Raw genomic sequence first — 10,998 nt, forward strand, 5'->3', positions numbered from 1 at the left:
ACCACCCCAATACCGACGCATTTGGAGGGAGATCGCTGAGATCGTGTCCGCAACCGTTGAGCGGGATGGGGACCAATGCAGAAAACATTGGAACGATTTGGTGCTGGCAGCACGAATGAGTGAAAATGTATTCACCCCCTCCTGCCCAACTCCAAAAGGGTTGTGCGCCAGATGTGTGGTGTGTGGGAGTGTGTGTGGGGTGTGTGTGGGGGTGTGTATGGGACTGTGTGTGGGTGTGTGTGTGTGGGGGAGTGTGTGTGTGTGTGTGTAAGGCATCAGCAAAGGGGCTAAAGTCTGCAACGTTTCTTTGTGCAGAAGAACAACGTATTCAAGGCAGCAAGGGGAGGGGGAGCAGCAGAGGTGGTCTAATTGACCAGGAGAAGGAGCGTGCGTTGGCATTGGTGGGTGACTGTCACCGGATCTGATGCCACAGCATGGTAAGGTTATACTAATCTGCGGTCTGAGTCACGCTCATAGCATGAAAGGTCATGCAATGTTAAGTCACTCGCGGTTTACCACACACTTTGTTGCCCAGTATCGGTGTGCCCATGTAGAGATGGAACTCCTTGCTGGCAGAATGTGAGATGGCACGGCTCACATCTCAGTTTGACCAGCAGCAGCCCCCCACCCCCCCCTCCCCCTACAAACTGAAATGTTGTCCTCTACTTGCAGGTGATGACTCGGACAGCACGGAACAAGGCACACCAGCGACCTCAGAGAAGCCGACAGACCCAAACGTCTCTCACCCCGATGTTGCCCTCAGCCCAAGACAGCGGATCCTTATCCGCCCCCCCCTCCCCCACTCCAGATCACCCATTTCCACTGCTCCTACCTCCACCACCCAGAGCCATGAAGAAGAGGAGAGAGAGGAGGGAGAAGGGCCCGCCTTTGAGCTCCTTGAGCACGAAGAGATGGAACAGGATGACAGTAGCCTCCTGCCATGTGAGCCAGGTGTCCGCAGAACCTCGGCGTCGGGCTCAGAGTTCCTGGGGTTTGGAACGGATTCCACACTGGCAAGTGCAGAGGCCGTGGCGCGAGGGCAAGCAAGGCACCAGAACCCACCAGGAGCGAGCATCCACCTGAGGATTCACCACGGCTCTCTGCAATTCAGGAGATGGTCCAGCTATCACGGACGAGCGTGCAGATAGGTCGCGATATGCTCCAGACCATGGCTGGGATCGCTGGCAGCATCGCCACCTTCACCCAGCAGAACGATGACAGGATGGACCGGCTCATCGCTGTGTTGGAGCGCACAATTGAGACCGTTGAGGCGATGAGGCAAGTGATGGCTTCTGGCCGCGTAGTTCAAGCCCCCGAGCCCACACCCTCAAGGGAGACAGATCAGGAGGAGCAGGTCACGCCCCCTGCCTTCTCATCGAGATGCACACGTCTGCAGACATCCCGCTGCCCTCCTGCACAACCTCGTCAACCAGAGGCAGTGAGGGGCAGGAGAGCGGGACACCGTGGTGTAGGCGGGGTGAGGAAGAGGAGCTTGGGCATCGCTTCAAAGGGGGGTGGGCGGGGTGGAAAGAGAGGTGGTGGTGGTGGGTAGAGGGGTGGGTGTTGGTGGTGTAAATGGAATAATGTTATGTAACCTTTGTCATTGTGCACTTGTAAATACACTCACATTGTTGACCCTCTCTTGTTGAGTGTCTGATTTTAACATCATGTGTGGTGCCTTGTGAGAAACACACATCTGTCCCTCAGGTCTTCTGCTTTATCAGGAATATCTTCCCATCCACATATGACGGCATTGTATAATGGGTCCTGTCATCAGACCATCGCAACACGACAAGGAAGGGTCACCAATGCAGGAAGACTGCCATTCAGTTACTCTCACTTTACCTACTTGCAGGACAGACCTTAAGGCTTGCACTTCAACCCTCTTTTTCCAAGGCCAAACATGGCGGAGTGCCACCCCTGAGATGACATGGTCATCAGTTACATTGCAGTACATTAAATATCTTTTCCCGTGTTCCAGACCTCATGTAATGCTCTTCTGACTATCAGTTGCAGTGATGCGCCATTTCTTTACATCTGCGACCTCTCGCTTGTCCATGACCACAACAAGGCAGGCTGGGTACAGGTCTTTTGTGATGAATCAGCAGATTTTATGAAGTAGTTACCTTGCAGTACAAAGAAAGACACATTAACAAGGTGATAATGTCAGTCCAGTCGTTGAAACCTCAACGGTAGGTCACTGAGTCACCACGGCACTTGTCTCTTGCTGTGTTCTATTGACCGTAGTCCTTCCTCAGTTTGTGCAGTAATTGCGCTGCCCCTAAAGTCGAATAGCTGTAACTTTATACCCTTTTCCTCCCAGACAAATGTCAGAGTCTGCAGCTATCTCAGGCTTACAATAGATCATTCGAACACTAACCCTCTCACCCTCTATGTGATATGTAGTGCTTCCCTGAGAACTTCTTGAAGGACTGTGTCACAGAATTAATTAATCAGCTTGGCTGCACAAAATGTGACTTTTCACTTATTCATAATTATTTTGCCTTCGCCATTGGGCTTCTCAGTGAAGGTCTTACAGCAAGGTCAAAGAAAAAAGTTCCCATCAGTCGAGACACATTTCAGTCGCTTATATCACATCCAAATGAAACCTGACCATCAGCAATAAAGTAAAGCAACATTCACCTAACTTTTTCCCAGCAGTCCCACTCCTGATAGTCCAGCACCTGCACCATAGCGGCGATGTGCAGCGCTGCAGCACTCGGAGCCCTTCTCCCTGCCGCCCGACTCACGGCCGGCTCACACCTGCTTTTTGCGAGCGGTCCTTCTGGCGGGTGGCAGGTCAATCTGAGGTCAGCATCCCTGACCAAAAGACCGATTTGCAGCATCCGGCCTGGGCAGGCGGCATGCGTCACACCGGTGGATCCCACCGCGACCAATCTTCCGCCGGGCGCAACCTGGACGGCAGGTGGACGGTTCTGGCGGAATTGCCCAGAAAAGCTACATTTCCGGCAGAACCTCACCGGCTGCGGGCGCAACCTCCACCAATTTCGGCCCCCTGGAGTATTGGTCTCCTTACCTAAGGAAGGATATACTTGACATAGCGGGAGTGCAACAAAGGTTCACCAGACTGATTCCTGAGATGGAGGGATTGTCCTATGAGGAGAGATTGAGTAGACTGGGCCTATATTCTCTAGAGTTTTGAAGAATGAGAGGTGATCTCATTAAAACATACAAAATTCTTACAGGGCTTGACAGGGTAGATGCAGGGAGGATGTTTCCCCTGGCTGGGGAGTCTAGAACCAGGGGTCACAGTCTCAGAATAAGGGGTCAGCCATTTAGGACTGAGATAAGGAGAAATTTCTTCACTCAGAGGGTTGTGAATCTTTGGAATTCTCTACCCCAGAGAGCTGTGGAGTATATTCAAGACAGAGATCGATAGATTTTTGTATATGAAGGGATATGGGGAAGTGCAGGCAAGTGAAGTTGAGGTGAAGATCAGCCATGATCTCATTGAATGGCAGAGCAGGCTCGAGAGGAGAAATGGCCTACATCTGCTGCTATTTCTTATATTGTTATGTTATGTAGAGGACCCCACAGTACAACCTGAAGGATCAAACTTACTTCGCAAACAGTGGGCAACCATCGACCGCCACAGAACCGGTCATAGTCGATGCTGCCACCTTCTTCATAGGTGGAAGATTAAAGCAGCCTCTTCATCCGACTGTGGAGCTCCTAATCAGACCCTGGAGCGCATCATTGAGCACTGCCCTCAGAGGGAATTCGCACGCAGCCTACAAGATATCCACGCTGTTATACTGGAAATTTTGGCCTGGATATCCAACTTAGATATTGATGTTTGATTTGCTCTGGTACCACCTTACGAAAGAAGAAGAAAACCAAGCTGTACTATAGAATTTACCAATATTTTGCAAAGATTCCTGGTACCTTTCCCCTGCAGAGGAGAAGAATCCCTTTCTGGACTTTTAAAATGGATGGAAAAACTTCGGGACACAAATTAGTTTAAAAGGGCAGACGAGGCCTGCAGGGGATAAAAGGGGATGCATTCATGGAGACACCCCCACCCAATGTTTGGACTCATAGGAAAGGGAATTTAATTTAGAACTATCTACCAGAAAGTTTGAAATCTTAAAGTGCACATGGAAGAAACTACCGAACTTTAATTGAATTTGGGATTTTTAAAAGGTGAATGTTGGGTCTGCAAGAAAAGTGGTGGGGTCAATCTCTAAAGGACCAGTTTGAACATTGGAGCTAATTAAATTGTCTGGGAACTGTTTACCCTAGAAAATATTAGCATTTAAACAATCGACCATGGAAGAAACATTATCACCCCACCCAGAGGACCCAAATGTCACATACATATTCCAACACCTTTTCAACAGGCATAGAAATATCTGGCTCAGGCCAGACTAGCACAATGGACAAGAGCTCATCAACTTCGAAAAGCCTATTAACGCCAGATTAAAACCACTTAATCAAGTTTCAGTTAGCTGGGCTGCAAAATCGAAACAAAGAGCTGGGCCAGATTTGGTGGGAGATAAGGAAGCCTTTTTTGGGGTATATCTATTCCTAGTTTTACCAGGAAAAGACACAGACTCGAACACAGACACAGACACAAGCAGCCGGAGCTGGGGAGTGAAGAAATGGAGTAGTGAAGGAAACTACTAGAACTCATCAAGAACTGACCGAGCACGAGGCCCACGAAACGGAAGGTTGTCAGCAGCCAAATTGACAACCACTCTACAATCTACTTCTGAACGACCCAACGGGTGAGAAATTACCAAAAGAGACTAACTAAAACTATTCCTAACCAAAGAAAGTGGGTACATCCAAAACGCAACTTACCGCATCAACGGATGCACCCCAACCGAAGACTACGCAGTCCGAAGTCCTCTCCTTCGACCGGGGTACGGCTCGCCTAGAAGGCCAAGTGCAGCGAACCCCGAAACCACGATTCACCGGCAACTGCCAAAAGGGATTGGTGAGCATCGCCCCTGAACCCTCAGAGCTACAACTTAGTTAGTTAGGGGAATTGGGAGGGGGGAGGCTGGGATAACTTGTGTAAATGTACCTGCATTCTCCTCTTTACCCCATTTAGAATTTAAGCTGTATTCTTTTCCCCACAGGCTGTAATTTGACAATTTATTCAATGTGTTGTACCCCTCAGTGTGTATTAGTATTACAATTCTGTGTGTGTTATTAAAGGTGTGCCTTTTACTTCTTTTGAGACACAATAAAGCCATACCTGCTTCCTACCTTGAAACCGATTGTCTGTCCAAGTCTGTCACAGTCCCTTCATAAAATCCAGTGTCTAGAACCAAGGGCATGGGAGCGATTCAAAACCGCTCATATGAGATCAGAAGGGAAAGCTGACCCCCCTGAAAACCACCCCTTACAGAGCAGAAGGACAGATCTCAGAAGAAAGTAACAAGAACAAACTATACAGGAGAGAACAGAGCACGGTTTGGAGAATAATAGTAAAATCAGTCTGCTGCAGGACAGAGCTCACAGAGTGGACGAGGGTGAAGAGGATGAGGAAGACTGTGGAAGGTACTCTGCTCACAGAATATTAAGCGCCTGTGAGAATATACTGCACAGAGTAGCCTGCATCAGATTGCTGCAGAAAGCCATGCCGTGCAGGAAGTGTGTGATCAGCTGCAAGCCTACACCTGCAGACCGGGCTTCATCGCCACAGCTGCTTAATCCCTCTTACCACACACGGAGGGTCAATAAATTGATTGCGCTCTTTGAGAATGGCTGCTGGGATTCCAGTCAATTATTCAGTGAAAAGATTTCGAATGCACTTCTGCCACCAGGCCGGCCTTGTACAATGGCTTGTACAGTCCTGAGAAATAGCAACAACTTGCATTTATATCTCGCCTTTAACGAAGTAAAGCATCCCTGGGTGCTGCACACTGACATAAATTCCACAAAAGGAGACATTCGGACAGGTGAACAGAAGTTTGGCCAAAGAGGTAGATTTTAATGAGCGCCTTAAAGGAGTAGAGAAGTTTAGGGAGGGAGTTCCATTAGTTGGAGCTGTACCTGAGCTGATAAAGCTATCAGTGGTGGATGGGTTCTAACCAGGGTAACTGCTGAACTTCAGAGCTGGTGTTTTGGTCAGAATTTGATTGGATAAATAACCTGTTCACATCTGGTCACACTGCTCCTGAACTGGGACTCAACATTCTAAGAATTCGGCTCTTACCGAATATTTGGATGAGCAAATCTGCCTACAAACATGTTGCTTTTTTCTCCTTGGTCTCCCTGCAAGTCCTGAAGGTGCTGACTGTTGTCGGGCTACAGTTCCACAGCCTCCAATATCCCACATCCCCTGTCAATCATCTCTCTGCTCCACCTTCCCAGACCAATCGTAGGCCCCAGGTCGCAGTTCCAGCCTGCCGATTTCATTCCTCAGCGCAACCAGTGAAATGCCTCTCATGGCACAACTATTGTTCACTACTGGTGGCGCATGAGAACCAAACATCGCGTGGTCCTCTTGCTCATCGGCTTAGGCGCAAACAAATCTCCAGGTCCAGAATTGGCTGATTTCAAGCCCCCAAATGAGCTGAGGCCAATTGAAGAGGCCCAACTGCTGTCCACATGAGATTGACTAACTTGGCACAGATCAGAGATTGAACTTTGAACCTTCACAGTCTGCATGGCTCAGCAACACACGGCGCACTTACACAATTAACCATTGGGGGGGCTCAAGTCATCATCATAGGCAGTCCCTTGGAATTGAGGAAGACTTGCTTCCACTCTTAAAAATGAGTTCTTAGGTGGCTGAACAGTCCAATACGAGAACTACAGGTGGGACAGATAGTCGTTGAGAGAAGGGGTGGGCGGGACTGGTTTGCTGCATGCTCTTTCCGCTGTCTGCGCTTAATTTCTGCATGCTCTCGGCGATGAGACTCGAGGTGCTCAGCGCCCTCCCGGATGTACTTCCTCCACTTAGGACAGTCTTTGGCCAGGGACTCCCAGGTGTCAGTGGGGATGTTGCACTTTATCAGGGAGGCTTTGAGGGTGTCCCTGTAATATTTCCTCTGCCCATTTTGCCGTGAAGGAGCTCCGAGTAGAGCGCTTATGTTGGGAGTCTTGTGTCAGGCATGCAGACATTGTGGCCCGCCCAGCGGAGCTGGTCGAGTGTGGTCAGTGCTTCAATGCTGGGGATGTTGGCCTGGTCGAGGATGCTAATGTTGGTGCTTTTAAGAAATAGGAGCAGGAGTAGCCCATTCGGCCCCTCGAGCTCATTCAACAAGACCATGGCTGATCTTCTACCTCAACTCCACCTTCCCGCACTATCCCCAGATCCCTGAATTCGCTTCGTTCACAAAATTTTAGCAACCTCTGTCTTGAATATACGTAACAACTGAGCATCCACAGCTCTCTGGGGTAGGGAATTCCAAAGATTCACAACTCTTTGAGTGAAGACATTGTTCCTCATCTCAGTCCTAAATGGCCGACCCTTTAGTTTGAGACTGTGAGCCTGTGTTCTAGATTCCCCAGCCAGGGGAAACATTTTCTCAGCATTAACCCCGTCAAGCCCCTTAAGAATTATATATGGTTCAATTAGATCACCTCTGATTCTTCTAAACTCTAGGGAATATAGGTCTAGTCTATTTAGTCTCTCCTCATAGGGCAATCCCTCCAACCCAGGAACCAGTCTAGTGAACCTTTGCCGCACTACCTCTAAGGCAAGTATGTCTTTCCTTAGGTAAGGAGATCAGAACTGTACACAGTACTCCAAGTGTGGCCTCACTAATGCCCTGTATAATTGCAATTAGATTCTTTACTCTTGTTCTCTAACCCTTTTGTAACAAAAGCTGACATACCATTTGCTTTCCTAATTGCTTGCTGAACCTGCATGTTAACGTTCTGTGATTCATCGACAAGGTCACCCAGGTCCCTCTGAATGCAAACATTTCCCAGTCTCTCACCATTCAACAAATATTCTGCTTTTTTGTTTTTCCTACCAAAGTGGATAACTTCACACTTCCCCACATTGTATTCCATTTGCCATGTTCTTGCCCACTCAGCCAACCTGTCTATATCTCTCTGCAGCCTCTTTGCATCCTCCTCACTGGTTTAATTTCCCACTAACTTTGTATCATTAGCAAGCTTTAATATGTTACACTCAGTCCCTTCATCTAAGTCATTAATATAGATTGTAAATAGTTGAGGCCCCAGCACTGATCCCCGCGGTAATCCACTTTTGCAGCCACTTGATCGAAAATATCCTCCTGTCCTTTGGAAAGTACAGCATTTCTTCTGTCACTTTGATAGCCACTTGCTCAACACCTTTAAAATGCCTCAATTCCAGCTTTTGCACACAACACAAGGTGGGAGAAAAGCAATAAAACAGTCAATTAGGTTCTTGTTGATGAGGCTCGAGTGCCTGAATCCACTGTTTTTGTTGATTATAGACTTCCAAGGAGAGACTTTCTCCCAAGTCTTTCCATCGAATATCTTCCCTTTTCATCGCACGCTCCCAGAAATTTAGCACAACTTCATTTACCTTCTCACCAGCAACATTGCTTAGGAAGATGAATATGATCTTTCGATAGCCCACTTCATCGAGGTGGCTGTAGTAATCCAGGAACGGTTTAATGAATTCAATGAGGCCTGGATGCATTTTATCCATTTTGTCAAAAGCAAACGTAGACCAATCACGCGTGCTAACATTCCCAGGAATCTACGGCTGCAACTGTTGCTTGTACTGGTTGATATGTTGAGCAATGGGAAAGTGCAAAGGAGCCACAAACAGATGAACGTATTTACTGTTCTGTTCCTCTTTATACAGGCTTTCAGCTATTATTTTACTGACAACATTTCTGCCAGTACCAGGCCAGCCGTTTATAATAAGATGAGAGGCTCCTTTGGTTCAGAGTTATTCAGAAACCTTCAATCACCTTCGGAATCACATCGATTGCAATGTGCTGCCCAAACAGATTCTTCCTCAAGTTCGTTTCTAATCCTGTCACATTCAACGGTATCCGGTCCTCAGTGCAGCAGTCCTGGAGTTGACAGTTGAAATAATGGCCCAAAAATTGCGGCCTCCCCGGCTGTGCACGCTGTGCACATGCACCTGAAGAGGCCTCGCAAATGTGCATGTGCAGAGAACCAGCTTTTGTGATCTGTCACACAGATCGCACGCATCCCCGGGAGGAGGACATTCGTGGGCGGATATTTGGGCTATTTGCCCAACTCCTGCCCAGCGAATATCCTTCAAACTCTTATGCCTGGTAAAAGCAGGCGTATAGCTTACTTTTACCAGTGCAAGAGTTTTAAAACATAGAAAAATTAAATGTTATGACTGATTTTTATATTAAAATCCCTAACTATGAAGGTAAGTTTGTTTTTAACTCTATTAAAACTCTTTTTTTTAATTTCAAAAAAACAATTTTTCTCTAAAACATTTAATACAATTTCTATTAATTTAAAAAAATGTTTTTTAAATTTATGTTTGAGTATTATTTGTTTTAGGGGTATTCTCATTGACAGTAACAGGAAGGCGGAGCTTGGAACTCACCATTACTATGAATGTTGAATCTCTCTAACCCGACACCAGCCCTAGTCTGGCACCATTCCCGGCCACCGGGTGGCTCATGCGCAGAACTCCAACCCAGCCGCGCCCCCCCCAGGTTTCCCATTCCCTTTTTAGGCACAATGGTGATAACTTTTCTTTATTATTTAATTCAATCTTTCACCGAAACAGAAAATCCACACACTTACTGAACAGAATGTGATCAGCAGTAGCAAAAGCCCCCTCAACCTAGAACACCTCGGGGCCCGACGGCCTTCCGACAACTCGGGGCCCGATGGCCCTCCCACACCTCTGGGCCCTCCGGCCCTCCGACACCTCGGGACCCGACGGCCCTCCGACACCTCAGGACCCGATGGCCCTCTGACACAACACTGATGGAAATTCCAATAAAAATTGTTCAGAAAATGTTTTCAAAGTATTTACCTTTTTAATATTTTGGATCATAGATTTTGAGAATATCCTAATTCTAGAACTCTCGAATAGTTTGGTCTCCAACGTGAGCTGAGACTGTCTGACTGACTGACAGTTGTTCCAGCCAATCGGCTTACACACACACACTGAAAACACGTAACCTCCCTTTATCCAGAAATATCCCTCATTCGGAACAGGCCAGGTCCCGAGGGTGCCAGATAAGGGAGGGTCAACCTGTAGGAACATAAGAACATAAGAATTAGGAACAGGAGTAGGCTATCTAGCCCCTCGAGCCTGCTCCGCCATTCAATAAGATCATGGCTGATCTGACCGTGGACTCAGCTCCACTTACCCGCCCGCTCCCCATAACCCTTAATTCCCTTATTGGTTAAAAATCTATCTATCTTTGACTTGAAAACATTCAATGAGCTAGCCTCAACTGCTTCCTTGGGCAGAGAATTCCACAGATTCACAATCCTCTGGGAAAAGAAATTCCTTCTCAACTCGGTTTTAAATTGATCCTCCGTATTTTGAGGCTGTGCCCCCTAGTTCTAGTCTCCCCCACCAATGGAAACAACCTCTCTGCCTCTATCTTGTCTATCCCTTTCATGATTTTAAATGTTTCTTTCAGATCACCCCTCATCCTTCTGAACTCCAACGAGTAAAGACCCAGTCTACTCAATCTATCATCATAAGGTAACCCCCTCATTTCTGGAATCAGCCTAGTGAATCGTCTCTGTACCCCTTCCAAAGCTAGTATATCCTTCCTTAAGTAAGATGACCAAAACTGCACGCAGTACTCCAGGTGCGGCCTTACCATTACCTTATACAATTGCAGCAAGACCTCCCTGCTTTTGTACTCCATCCCTCTCGCAATGAAGGCCAACATTCCATTCGCCTTCCTGATTACCTGCTGCACCTGCAAACTAACCTTTTGGGATTCATGCATAAGGACCCCCAGGTCCCTCTGCACCACAGCATGTTGTAATTTCTCCCCATTCAAATAATATTCCCTTTTACTGTTATTTTTCCCAAGGTGAATGACCTCACACTTTCCGACA

General features: G+C 47.5%; 1 pseudogene; it reads right to left on the bottom strand.

Moving 5' to 3' along the window:
- Positions 1-8,137: 8,137 nt before the first annotated feature.
- LOC139281562 (torsin-1A-like) lies at positions 8,138-9,092 on the bottom strand (annotated as a pseudogene).
- Positions 9,093-10,998: the final 1,906 nt, after the last annotated feature.

The sequence above is a fragment of the Pristiophorus japonicus genome, chromosome 15 (genome assembly GCF_044704955.1).
Source record: "Pristiophorus japonicus isolate sPriJap1 chromosome 15, sPriJap1.hap1, whole genome shotgun sequence".
NCBI lineage: Eukaryota > Metazoa > Chordata > Chondrichthyes > Pristiophoridae > Pristiophorus > Pristiophorus japonicus.